Source organism: Puntigrus tetrazona, chromosome 2 (assembly GCF_018831695.1).
Source record: "Puntigrus tetrazona isolate hp1 chromosome 2, ASM1883169v1, whole genome shotgun sequence".
Classification (NCBI taxonomy): domain Eukaryota; kingdom Metazoa; phylum Chordata; class Actinopteri; order Cypriniformes; family Cyprinidae; genus Puntigrus; species Puntigrus tetrazona.
Genome location: NC_056700.1, coordinates 19979345 through 19994491, shown reverse-complemented (window position 1 = coordinate 19994491; position 15147 = coordinate 19979345). Strand labels below are relative to the sequence as shown.

The following is a 15147-nucleotide window of genomic DNA, read 5'->3' as shown; positions in this document are numbered from 1 at the left end:
TCAATGACCAAGTGTTTCTCAGTCTTAATTCAACAACGGATTCCAGCCAATCTGAATAGAGTATTGGTGTGCTTTAATAAAAACAGTCCTTTCTTCCAATTGTCAAATGTTAGGCCAGGAACATACTCTACAGCGACGCTAACAATCCTCAAAACCCTCACCAGAGTCACCTTCAAATGTCTGTTGCATTAAACCGTTGTTATTCAGGTAACTAAATGGTTTAACTTAGCCATAATCTCTTCAAACTTGCTCAGCCAAGATGTTGTTGAACTAAAAGAGAAAACTGTGCTAAAGCCCGCTATAGCGCCCCTTGTGCTAATGCTAAGATTGCAGCACACATCTTGCGTTATAAATTGCATCCAGACTGTTTTCAGAACAGTCTCCTAAATTTGAGGCATTTGCCTTCACCTGCTCTCCTAGAGTATGTTTCTGGCTTTATTTAAGTCTAGCAAATCGACTTCAACTCTTTGCGAAAGAATGTGTGTTTGTAAGCGTGGAAGAGCAGCACTAGCGAACCCTTGAGCTCTGCTCTCGGGTGCATTTATTCATCACATCCAGTTCATCTGCTCTGGGTATTTTTCTCATCATTTCAACAATGGATCGTCAAATACACCATTAAAAAAAGATTTCATTTTTATATAAACATGTCAGTGCTTCCTGTCTTTATTTTTGAGGGTCTCTAAACTCACACAAGCACATTTAAGGTAAAGCATATCACGCATTCATTTCTATTTTAATGTCTTTGGGCATTGATTAATACAGACAGCAAGTTTGATTCTTTACACGTTGTGTGAAAATGAATGAAAACGTTTTTAAAGCAGTGCTTCTAAGCGGAAAACTTCAAGGCATGTGAACAGCATCATGAATAAAGGTGTAAAATATCTGACTTATTTCAGAGTTTCTGAAGTACCTTAACGCTTAAATATTAAATGTCAAAATAATGATTTACCAGCCCTGTGTGTGCAAAGGCACACAGTATGTCATAGTCCATTCACCCGACTGACACTTAACCTGAGGTAGTTCTGTATGACAAATACCTAGGCATTTTCAAGATGGCTGTCAAAGTACAAGTTGAAACAATTTATAACTTGAAAATGCTTTCTTCTGTTTCCCCAATATTATAATAATATGCTATATGTGTGTGTCAACATACATAACAAATAGACACAGTACACACATATTATGTAAACAAAAAACTTTGTTATATTGATGCGATTAAGCACAATTTATAATTTGACAGCACTAATTAAAATATTTTCGTTCAATAACGAAATATGCTATTGCAATTGTAATAATGTTCCGCAATATTACTATATTAAAATTTAGCCTGTGCATAATAGACATATTACTGATCTTAAAATTCTGAGTGGAATTCTGATTTTGTGATCATATAAAACTATACGGTTTCCCTTTCTTATTTTTTTAAATATTGGCTGTTCAATATACCAAGTCAAAAATGACGGATACATAAAAATGCACAGCAGGAATGACCCTTCGACCCCCCACACATACACCAGCTCTGCAGAGAGGAGCTCAAACATAAAGCTGACAGACAGCATCACACACACACACACACACACACACACCCCGAAGCGGACATCAGCCACTGAAGCCCAGGCTGCAGAAGCAGCTGACTCAGACGAGAACACTCTCCCTGGTAATTACAAAATACCTCCTGGCACGGATATCAAGACACGCTTCTTTGTCCTGTTGAATTGAACGGCAGAGAAGCAGCGTATCAGCAGCCATTATTGTCTGAAATGGATGGGGGTAATCACTCCGGCTCCTCTGAGTTCTGCAGGGGTAATGAATTGCCACACTGTGTCTCTTGGACAAGAGCCACAGCGAGAATCACTTGCACCCGAGCCATTGTTCTGCCAGGATATAATAAGAATTCCCAGTATGACAAATACAGTATGTAGAGAGAAGATGAAGTGGCTCGGAGAAGAATTAGGAGAATTTCTATAGCTCTGCACAATAAGTATTTAACCTGGATGACGAAAGGCTACAACGTACTTTTGTTTTGGGCTTAACAATTAACCATTGGCCTCAGCAGCTTTTTGAATTCATTAAAACAAAATGAGACAAACATTTTTCAAACATGTTTTCATATTTTAAGGACTGGAGTGGACCAGTAATTTTAAAGTGATGAATTGTAATTAACTGCACCTTGTTCAAAACGTAAATTTCTTTTTTCTGTGGAACACATTTTGTCACTTATAATGAAAACCGGTGGTGTCCAATATTGCTTTGTTTTTGTTTTTTTTATATTCCAAAGAATAAAAAGGTCATACAGGTTATGTAGGTATATAGAAATAAACAAACACATTTGAGAAAAATAAGTTATTTTAAGTTATTTATAACTTATTATATATATATATATATATATATATATATATATATATATATATATATATATATATATATATATATATAATAAGTTATAAATAACTTAAAATAACTTATTTTTCTCAAATGTGTTTGTTTATTTCTATATACATAATACATATACACTTTACATGCACATGTAAATATATATACAGTGTATATATCCAAAATAAAAGTTTTTGTTTACATAATGTTTGTGTGTAATGTGTATATTTATTTTGCATACACACACACACTATATATTATATATACTTTATATCAATTATATATTCATATATTCATATATTTAATGTTTATTTTATTTCAAGTAAGTCTTTTTATGTTTTTAGTTTAGTTTATAACAGTCAGTTAAATACTAAATATGTGAATATTGAGGGGGGCAACAGCACATCCCTCCCAACATCTAAAGTGGTTCTTGACTGATTGTATCACAAAATTCACTTCAAAACTCCTCACATGTAAAATGACATTTTAGTGCCACTGATCTACAATACTCAGTCATCAATTGCTGCTGTCATTTACGTTTCAGGTGCTCTTCACTTCTTAGCTGATGGCTGATTTAAATGAACAGAGGGGTGGATGCGGAGCTCACGTGGCCATTTCACCTCTTGTGTGCAATCTTTTGCTTTAAAAGGTGAGACGTATAATTTAGCCCCAGGAAACGTAAGTCAGCGCCATGGAAACATGATGTCACATCCTCAAAGAGCTTTCAAACTCGATTGTTATTCCTCTCGAAAACTGTTTCTCGAGTGTTTCCCCAGATCACTTCCTGAGGGATTTAGCGGCGAGATTCGACACTAATTTTCTAAATCGTTCTCTGAAATTTTACAGTCGTACAGAAACTCAGTTCTGCTTTTATTTCCTCTCATTGTTGGCTTTGAAGGACTTCTGCAAATCGCCTCCTAATCAGGGTAATTGATTTTTATGAGCAGACCCCTCTCGCATACAGGCTGCTGGTTTTGGCAGCCTCTCGGATATGAAAGGTAGGCGCTCCAGCGGAAAGGTTAACAGCCACTGCGGCAAAAGGAGGGCGGCTTTGGACTAGAATTTTCTCTTTTCTGTCCACAGGCTAATGCATAATGGAGCCACCTTGACCCCATAAAGCACCCAGGGCTCCCTGTCCCCTCAAAAGCGCACTTCGACCTGTCACACTTGATCTACAGTTTAATTCGACACCGGAGCATGCAATTTCTGCCACACTGTCACAGGTTCTGTGGCTCTACCACAAGAAAGGCCAATGCAAGCATGTATAAATATCCGACCGAAACATCAAGCATGCCCTTGTCAGATTGAGCTTGGGTGGTAATAGCCAAACAGATCCAGGGTGTCCAATCATGCCATGTGTTGATAAACAGAGCATGGATTTTGACATCTGACCTAGCAGCGGCATTGAACTATTTAGCAGTATCAGAGCATCTCTGCAGGCCGTTTCATTCTCATGCTGATAGAAAAAGGAAAAATAGGCAAATAATAAAATGAGAATAGCCTAAGGCTTGTCTCATGATGCCGTGCAATTAGTCTTTTGTTTGATGTAGAATTCTGGTAATAAAAAATCTTCCCAATTGAAGTTTCCGATTTTTGCTAACAGCCTGAAAGCATCATCTGTATAGCAGGATAAAGATGTAAAATACAACTTTATGAATCCTAAGAGGGCGATGTATCATATTAAAGTCTGGATGGTTATTTCCTCTGACAAGATGATTGAGAATCAAATATTCACAATGAGAGACTCGCGTTACTTCATAAAATCAAACATGCCAATTTTAAAAGTTTGCAGCTGAGTGTATTGAAAACATCAAGCCGTATCTTTTTTTAAAATCCATTATATGTTAATATGTCATGCCGTGGTGGAAAGTTAATGGGGACAGTTATAGGTAAAAACCAAACTCACTCAACCCCTACTTTTAGGCTAAGTATTCCCATGCACGGGACATTATGTTAGTCCTATTACTTGTCATTTAGGTGTTTAAGTTAATTAATTACATGGCAGATCCCGCTTTTGTAATTAAATAGAAGGAAATTAAATTTGAGTAAATGAGATTTGAGGTTCTTTTCAGTTATAAAAGATGCAAAGCAAGAGTAACTTTACTGTCAGTTCTACCATGAGTTAAATAAAAAAACCTTTGCAGCTAAATATTTACATTTTATTGTTGCCTGGAAATGTAGGCACTCTGACAAAAAGTTAATTTAAAAATACATTTACAGTACTTTTTTTTTATACTTTTAAACTAATTAACCATGCCACTGCTTGAATATTCATGGCACACCCAAAGATAATAAATACCATATGGCTAATAAAAATGTATTACATTGAGATCAGAAAATCGTGCAGTCAGATCGCATTATCACTACAAATACAGTTTCCATTATTTTCCTTTAATATCTGAGTTAAAAGCTCCTGCGTTGCTCTTCTTGAGCCAAAATGGCGCCTGTGACTATTTAGCTGTCTAACGTATAGCCAGTAAAATTATTGCATTATGTTGCTTTCTTAAATCATATTTATGACATTGTTTAATCAAAACCATATTTAGTTTTATTAGAACTATTGTTGTAGCGGCACTTATGATATTCTAATTAATTTTGCGTATGCTTAAAGCTGTATTTCTAGAGAGGCGCAAAGAGCACAGCCTACACACAAACCGTGGGATGGACCACTTATACCGTCCAAACATGGCAACCCACGAAGCAGATTTAGGAGCCGGTGCGGGTATGATTGCTCACTTTATTCTTAGCATAATTGTGTTGCATTGCATTCATTTCAATGATAGTGTGTATGAATATGTTATTTAATACGTTTAGACCCTGGGTCGAAGCAAATGTATGTGGTTAGCCATCCTTGCACAGTTATAGGGACTGCCAGTGCGCTACACATAGACGAGAGCTCATATAAACGCTGGGTTCTTCTGTTTTAGATAATTTTCAGGTTATGCTCTTAGCGTATTTAAATTCAGTCGCATCTCATTCTCATAACCTGTAAGAATCGAATTGCAGTCATTCGCATAACGATTAAGTGAGATATATTCTACTTGTTTTTACTTGGTGCGTTTAAATTAGTTCTGGGTGCTCGTTAGATGCCATTAAAAATGAATTAATCATCTTAATATGCAGTTTGCTGTAATGCAGGAAGTTATTAAGTACCCGGAACTCCTGCTCGAGGAGAACTCTGATTGGATGAAGCTCATCTTAATGTCCACGACGAGTGCTCTGATTGGCCGAGAGTCAGGTCGCGTTGTCCTATTCAAGCTGTCAAACGAAGAGATAAACAAACAGTGCAGAAACATATGACGGCTGTGTTTGATTACCTTTATATGTTTCAAGTATTTTATGTCAGTTTTGTTCAGATTTGATGTAGGTAAAAGGAGGACAGTTTCAACGATTGTTTCACTTTCTTTTTGAAATGTTCAAACTATAGCTGGTTTAACCACTCCACCTTTTTTAGAGTGAGTGGTGTAGCGTTACCAGCGAGTCCCGTTCTCAAACAAAGACTAAACAGTTTTATATTTTCAGGCTTTTGTGGGAAAATGTGGATGGTGTGTGCTGCACTGCTGGCTCTGGGCTCTGTCCAGTCTGTCAATGGGGACTCAAAAGCCGTTACAACAACACTGACCACTAAATGGCCCTCTACACCACTCCTGCTGGAGGCCAGGTCAGCTTCAACACATAATGATAACAGCATGTTTAATATATAGCTCTCCTATATATTATATAATATAATATTCCTTTATAATGTTCTACAGTGAGTTCCTTGCTGAAGAGAGTCAGGACAAGTTCTGGGACTTTGTGGAAGCCAATCAAAATATTGAAAGTGACCATGATGGTACTATTTAATCTGAATCCCATCTTTTACTTTCACCTTTTAGACATGCTGAGGCTTGTCAACATGTTTGCCTTTTTTTGTGAAGCTGTTACCCTTTGTATTTACTGTATAGATTGTGTATATATATTAAAATAATGTATACTTTTATGCTGTGGTATGTCAAGTTGCTTGCGATTAATGAAAATAGTTTCAAAAGCACCAGTATTTATGTCAATGCTCTTGACACGCTGTTGGCCTGTGCTGTTGATTACCATACTGTTGTCCATATTTCAGACACTGATTTGGCATACTACGATCTGATCCTGAAGAGAGCCAGTGTGCTGCTGAGCTCAGTCCAGCTAAACCTGCTGAAGTTCGCTTTATCTCTGAGGGCCTACTCGTCCACCGTCCATTCCTTCCAGCAGGCGAGTAGGGCTTCTTCACAGCTGTTTAATGTAAATGCAAAGTGAATCTGGAGAAATCATGTTTAACTGTTTGTTTATGTAGATCGCCTCTAATGAGCCTCCTCCAACCGGCTGTAAAGCGTTCTTCAACGTACATGGACAGGCGTCGTGTGATACAGAAAGACTTAAAATGATGCTGGATAATGCCGTAGAACGGTGAGTAAAAGCAAGACCTGCTGTAACCTCCCCTTCGAGCATTAAGAAACATTATGTGTTTACATTTCACAATATTCCACTAAAAATGTCACTTTTGCCACCAGTGACTAAGCCTGGTGGAGTGACTCACAAATTCGTACTCTCTTGGGTATGCATGAAAATGTTGCTAATCACAACACGAACAGAAAGCAAATAAGGCATTTTAGATATTAGTAATTAAATGTTTGAAACTATGATGCATCCACGGAAACATAAATAATTTTAAATAAATTTTGCATGTCTTACACTAACATCTAAAGCTGGTCATTGTTTTTTTATAAGGCATGTTTATAAAAAAATACTTAAATGTCCTAATTGAACTATGTCCTGATCCTGTCTTTGGCCAAGCCCTGTCTATGAAACCGGGTCATAACACTTTAGTTAAAACACTGAAATCCTGCAATTGTCTTTACAAATACATTTAAACTAAATAATATACAGAGTCAATAAACCTAACCACAACCAAAACCTTTTTTATAGTTTGTATTTATTATTTATTTATTGTTTTTACTATTTAGATATTGTTTTGTTTGCGTGTAATTGTTTTTGAAATATTTATTTCATTAATTTTCAGGCCCAAGCCTTACCTGTTCAAAGGCGATCACAAATTCCCCTCAGCCAATCCCGATGCGCCCGATTGTGATTCTTTATGCTGAGCTGGGCACCAAAAGAATTCACCAGATTCCATCAGCTGATGCTTGCCAAAGCCAACAAAGGCCTGATCACTTACGTTTTACGCCACTTTCTTTCTGTGAGAATTGAAACTTTTAGTACTTTAATCAGAATTTTGATTGTATTGAAACTCTTTATCTTTATATAAGATGAATAAGTCCATGTACTCTGTCCATGCAGAACCCCAGCAAGGGTAAAGTGCACCTGTCTGGATATGGCGTGAACTGGCCATTAAAAACCAAGAGTATAAAGCCAAAGATGACACACAAGTTCAAGGTATGATGGCAGCGAAAGTCTTTGTGTTGTGGCTTTGAAAGAAAGCATTGTCTAATTAGCAAACTTATACATTTTTTTGCCACTTTTCACAGCTGGAGCTGATGCGAATGCCACTGTAATAGGTGAAAATGATCCGTGGATGAAGTCCAGGGCTTTCTGTTTAGCAAACTCAAGTAATTTAAAACTCCATAAACATTAAAGATTGCTCTCCTTTGACTAAAATGCCTCTCTGTGTTTGAAATTACACAACAGTATATCTTGATAGCGTGTGTTGTATTTGTCAGGACCGTTTATCCTGAACTTAGGGAACAGCTGAAGGAGCTCCGGAAGCATTTGATTGAGAGCACCAATGAGATGGCCCCGCTTAAAGTCTGGCAGATGCAAGGTGAGTGTTTTGTTTTTTTAACTGGTGAAACTTTTGCCGTCTGTAAAATTGAAATGAAATGCTTGTTGACTGCATAAGTTTATATTGAAGGCCACAAGAGATGTGTGCTACAGTTGTTGTTTTTTTTTTTTTTTACACCACAGTTAAGGCAGCAGAGCCTCTTGTATTATATGGCAGACTTACATTAATGCCACTACTTCAAGGCCTTTCAAGCTCAATTATTATATAACCTGTGACTAAAGGAGCAGTCGGGTAGCTCAATACTCATTCTGACAGTATGCAAATGGAACATTTTCACATTGTTAATTAGCTGTGGTTTTGCTGGCCTTGCGTGGTTGTCAAACACATCTCCCTCTAGCCCAGAGCTCATTACTGCTCTATCAAGGTAAACTCATCAGAGACTAGTCACATTTAGCAAAACCTCAGAGCCAACACACCCGTACACAGTTGAACGCACTATTCCCAATGGTACTGGAAAAGTGCTTTGGTACATGAAATTCATTATATGTAGAATCTGAGAAATTGGCATGCCACATATACAGGTCATGACTATTTCAAATTAGATCTTGAATATTTCAGGAGCAGAAATGCGAGTTTGAATAACATGTGCTCTTTGTGCTTCTCCTCAAGATCTCAGCTTTCAGACTGCCGCCCGTATCCTGGCAGCTCCCTCTGTGGACGCTCTCAATGTCATGAGGGATTTGAGCCAGAACTTCCCCACCAAAGCCAGGTAAATAACCACCTGTCCATTACAAACACTGGAGTCCTAACCAGACGTGATAAAACGACCAAAATCCTGTTTCCTCTGTGTTTTGTTTGTTTTCTTATTTTAAAATATCATTGGTCTGAAATCCTACTCCGCTGTATATTCAAACATGTTTTGCATTCCTGTGATTTTTTTTTTTTTTTCCAGTTTTCAGAGCATTTTACTTTCAGCGAAGGCTGTAAATTGATGCTGGAAACGCTGTGTCTTAACCATGTGTGACATAACGTGTTTATATGCAAGTATGGTTTATTATTTCACTTTCAAAAGCCACTTTCTGCCTTTTATTAAAGCTAATTCTCATTGGCTCTATAGTAGTAGGTGCTTTTCAGCTCAGAAACCCTGGCAACAGACGGCTCAAGTCATCAGAAAGTTTAGTCCGAGCTGGATGTTTTGAGTCTTTACTGCTTTCCAAGGTTTAATTAACACTTTAAGGGTGAAAAACAAGCCGTCAGCAGTTATGATTAAAATAATATGCTTTATTGGCCCAGACAGTGCAGCCACAGCTGTTTTTTTGGAAAATGTATTTTAAATGTACACTGCCACACTAAAATGCAATTTTGTTAAAGTGCTCCTGACATCATGGAGTATAATACGCAGTCATGTATCGCCCCGAGCAATTAACTGCAGCTCTGAGTCATCGACTCTTAAAAAATATATATAGATCTGAATGTAGAATTGCATGACATCACTGAGAGCAATCTCTTCTCTATCTAGTTAAACAGCGTTGCTTAAAATGGGCAGCACAGACATTTTTAGGCAGATTACAGTAGGCACCGTGCTTTCAGAATTTGATTATAATGAATCATCATCACTGCTGAACTAATGAATCATTTTCAGTACAACCACGCATTTCTCTCTCCCCTCTCAGGTCCATAACAAAACTACGTTGTTAATTCAGAGATCCGGAAGGAGATTGAGGAAAATCAAAAAGGTGAGGGCTACCATTGTCCTTTTTCACGTTCCTAGAGACCTTTTCTCAAAGCTGTGGCGTCAGCAGGTATTCTTATTCGCTGCACTACTGAGATAATGGACTCAAAGAAGAGGCCAGTCAAGTCTTTGTTTTGCTTCATAACTCATCAAGAAAAGTAATGACAAAATCTTACAACGATTCTCTCTTCTAAAATGTTAAAACCTGCGTTTTAAATGAAAGAGCATCAGTCGTAAAGCCATTCCTCTCCACCTCTCACCTGCTTGTTTTCTTACGTTCCTCTGTGCTGGAACGTTTGAAAATCTTTTGTTTTGTCATTGAAAAGGTAACGAATGAAGTAATTGCGGCGCGATTGCGGTTTATACGTGGCTTCGTTCATTGTTTCTGTCATTTCCTTTCTGTGATTAAAGCTGTTTCTTGCTTGTTGTAATGAGGACGTGTAACGGACCTGTTCCTCATTCCTCACTGTAATTGCATGCTGGGAAACTTGTGAAGAGGCTCTTTAAGGTTCTCTAACGAGCTCTCTCGCTCTAATGCATGTGCCTTTAGTGAATAACAAACATGAGTGCCACGGATGAAAGCATGAATATATAGAGTGGAAATGGCCTAAGGCTCAAAAGAGTCTGTTTGAATTATAGATCATATTGAGCATCTTTTTCAACTTCTGTTCTGCTCTGTGAAGTGACAGAAACATATGTTTCAACCAGGGATTAGCAACCCACAGGGCTTGAGAGGTTACATTAAGGCTAATTGTGAATATGCCATACCTAATATCTCACATTTTATTATGTCTCCTCTAGTATTTTAAAGGAACATTAGGTCTTCAGCCAGGGGACTCGCTCTGTTTATCAATGGACTCCATATTGACCTGGACGTGCACAGGATATTTTCAGGTAAAAATGTATTTAATAAATAATGTAAAAATAATATAGTATTTAATATTCACCTTTTTATACATTTGCTCAAATGTTTGGCACATCATTTTTAAATAACAATAAAATGTAATATGGTTTTGAAAGAAAATCGTATGCTCAAAAGATGCATTCATTTGATAAAAATGCTGTTAATTATTATTGTTATTAATGTTTTTAATATTGTGACATTTTAATCATGTTTTTGTTGTTATCTATTTGAAACTGTTAAATAAGATTAATTCGAAAATGTCTTTACTGATGCTATTGATCGAAAGAAATAATGAGTGCTGAATAAAAGCTTTAACTGCTTAAAAAAACATTTTGGACCTATAACTTTGAATTATGTGTTTTAAGTAATGCGTATCTTGAAGTGTGAGGTGTTTGTTAATGTTTTGATTTGTCATGCTTCAACCCTGTGTTCTTTGCAGTGTTTTTAATGCGTGTTGAGGAATGAGGCCAGGGTCATGGAGGGGCCTCATGTAGTCTTCTCATGGAGCACTCCTTACATCCACAACATCCTCCAAACTCAACGTTCAGCCCTCAGACTCTGACTACGGATGAGACATCCACCCAACCCTGCCGTTAACGTAAGCTTATTTTTGTAAACCTGTTTTTCTGGGAGAAAGAACAGAGAATAAACCTTTTTCCTCGTTCTCTAGTGGATTAATAACCTGGAGACAGATGGGCGATATGCATCCTGGCCCTCTAATGTGCAGGAGCTGCTGCGCCCACCTTTCCAGGGGGTCATTCGACAGATCCGGAAAAACTTTCATAATCTGGTAAGCAAGTGCTTTATTAGCTGTTCACAGTGTAAACCCCACATAGATCTGAATTCTGCAGATCATTTCCAGAATGTGTGTCATTCTGACAGGTGATGATTCTGGATCCGAGCCATGAGAACACGGCAGAGCTGATCAGCGTGGCTGAGATGTTTTACAGCAACAACATCCCACTCAGGTCAGTCTGAAAATAAACCGAACGTTATTACAAGAACATGATTAATGTTTCACAAAAGAGCTCCCGCAGGAAAGCCGAGGTTCAGATCTCGTCATTTTCTCTGGTCATTTCCGTTCTCACCCCTTCATTTAACATTTTCAGAATCTCTCGATATTATAAAGGCACTAAATTGAAATATTTATTTTATGTGTATATGCTGTAGTTAGACTTGAGAATGGATTTGAACTCTGTGACCTGTCAGTGGAGTTACTGTGCCTCTCTCTGTTGATTTCTGTGTGTCTGCAGAATGGAGTGGTGTTTGTAGTGAATGATTCTGATGGGGTTGATGGGAGGCAGGATGCTGGTGTGGCTTTACTTCGGGCTTTCAACTTCACATCTCTGATGATGTTGACAGCCAGATGGCCTTGATGCCATCATATCTGTAAGTGAACATCATCACTAGTGCTTTATACAACACCGACTTAGTGGAGGATTTTGTCTATTCTTAGGAGCATATTGGACCTAAAAGAAAACTAAAGAAAATAAATCTTGATATATCTTTCAGATATTAAACAGAATTCCCAGTGGAGGCAAACTGAAGGTGGAACATGTGGTGGGTGTGTTGGAGAAGAGATATCTTATGTGAGAGATCAGCAGCATCCTGGGGCCTGACTCTGCCTACGACAACAACAGAAAAGTGAGGGGATTTGTTTTTCTAATGGTGTGCTTTGAATATTTCAGCACTCCTCCATCTCAGATGTCATATTCTTCTGCCAAAGAGACAATTGTATTGTGGATGAGGTAATTTTTTGATCAGCTGTAGAGATTAAGCTGCGACCGTCAGCCAGAGGTGTTTCCAGTGCTAATAGCTCTTTGTCTCTCCAGTACCCATAACCCTTATTGAGGTCATATCTTCTATGTCTCCACAGGAGGGAAAGGCATATTATGAGCAGACTGGTGTTGGCCCATTGCCTGTGGTGTTGTATAATGGCATGCCTTTTACAACGTGAGCAGTTAGACCCAGATGAACTTGAGACAGTTGTCATGCACAAGATCCTAGAGACCACCAGTTTTTTTTCAGCGCACAGTCTATCTGGTGAGAATTGGATGTCTGTCACCCATAGTCTCTCTGTGGTGTCCTTTTTGGGTTAAAAAGTAACACGTTATATAGTTGCATTCTTCCTGAAAAAATGACCAGCTTTAGTGGAAGTAGTATAGTTTTGTAAAGTTTCAGATCTTGTTTAGAGTTTTTAAGGTGCCATGCACTCTGTAGTCTTGCATGTTTAATTAATAATTTTTATATATATATATATATATATATAAGTATTATATATATATATATATATATATACTATATATATATATATATAAGTTAATTAAGTTGCCAATTAGGATTCTGCATTAAATGAAATACATAACAAAGTAAAATGCATCAAATATATATTCATACATTCATTAGAACTCTCGATTTAATTGCATCTTTGCATAATCTATGGACGATGTACTGTATGTACATAGAAATACAAACACATGCGTGTATATATTTAAGAAAATGTTATGTTTATGTATTAAATATATTTCTATATAATATACATATATATAAATGTGTATGCACATGTAAATATGTAATATAGTATATACTGTATATTTATATATTTATATATACATAATAAACACAGTACACATACATATATAAACAAAAACCTTTCTTTGGATGCAGTTAATCACTATTAATGATTTATCAATACTAAAATAAATAACCTAAACTGTATTTTGAATGAATGAATGAATGAATGAATGAAGTGAATGAATGAATATTCATCCATTCATTCATTAGGAAGTAGAGTTTAGGTTATTTATTTTTAGTGTCATGTTTTGGAATGCCTTTTATTATCTTTCAGGGTGAACTGAACAGTGACCAATGATGTTAGTGGATTTTATCATGAATCAACCTAATGTGGTCCACGAATCAATTCCAGAATCCTGAGCACCAACAGGCCTCATTCCGACCTTTCTGCCACCAGTGAGTTTCTTGTCTGATTGGGTTCATAGCAAAATTGTGTTTCTTCAGCGCCTTGCTGCTCTCCTCCTCGCTCTTTCTCGTTGAATCATAAATAGCTTTTTCTTCCGGTAAACGAGCTAGTTTGAGATATACAGCACGCACGCCTCACATGCTCTCGAAATGAATATCTGCCTCTATTCGTGAATTCTGTGCTAAATGTCTTGTTTGTTCTCACAGCTCATTTATTTACTGTAAAGATGTACAAAATGAGACTGCGGCAAATGATATTCATAAACTGCTTTGTTTTTTAAAAAGGAATTTCTGAAACTGAATTTTTAATAGCTTTTGAATAGCATATTTGCAGTCTTCCAGGAAGCTGGAGAAAAGACCCATTTCCAATCTGAACACAAATAGCTCCCCATGTTTAGGAAATAGCTGCACTTGATATGGCTTTGGTTGGATTCAATTATGAATGTGATCGTACTCCTCTAAGAGAACAAAGCATGACAACCTTATTTTCTTCCAAGTGTGTTTATCATTATCACCTGGACCTCCTAAAAAAACAAGCTCCTTTTCTTTTCCAGACCAATCATTTTATTGATTAATATGCACGCTTTCTCCTCTTTCTGACACCAAAGACAAGAACGCAGCTGTGGCTAACAGCATGAATTACATGACAAAAGAGAGGCGTGGAGGTGATTGCTGTGTCTTGAGCTCCATGAGGAACGCAATTCAAAACTTGATTGGACATGTATATCATACAGTCTGACGCCGAAAGATAATACACGTTGTGTCGCATCGGTTTTAACTCATTATATAATCTTGATAGGCTTATACAAAAATGGCAGTTTATATCCGAATTTATAGACACTACAAACTGTCTGTGTACCACTAAATATATCTGTCTGCTTTTATTTGTATTCCTTCATTCCTTGTTTTTCTTGAATGCTGTTTTTAGGGATGTCAAATCAGGGATGCTTCTGGTAATTTACTGAGCTGTTATACTCACTTAACTGACAGCCCAATTTCTCATAGATCTCATCTAAATATACAGTGCCCTGTGCGAAAATATTGTTAGAAACGCCTACATCGCTAATATCATTAACATAACACTCTGTGTTGCTTGAAGCGGAATATTCTGGGTTATTTAAACTTAATGTCTGTGTACCCCCGCCTGTGCATGCTATCGACACACAGCTAATCACCTTGATTCTGTCTCTTAGTTTGTGTGACACAATCGAATTCATTTGCAGGAATACACTTAGAAGGAAAGCCTAGCAGGTCATTGTGCAATTAGAATTAGAAAAGCAGTCCTAACCTGAAAGGAATAATTCGGTCATATTTGCATCGGTCATTGATGCTTCAACTGAAATACAAGCCTCAGATTCTTAAATGCTTCAAGGCCTGGCTAGACGCCCATTATAA

At 37.2% G+C, this 15147-nt stretch overlaps 1 pseudogene; it reads left to right on the top strand.

The window, feature by feature from the left end:
• Positions 1–5027: 5027 nt before the first annotated feature.
• LOC122327279 overlaps positions 5028–15147 on the top strand; it is a 41920-nt pseudogene continuing 31800 nt past the window's right edge.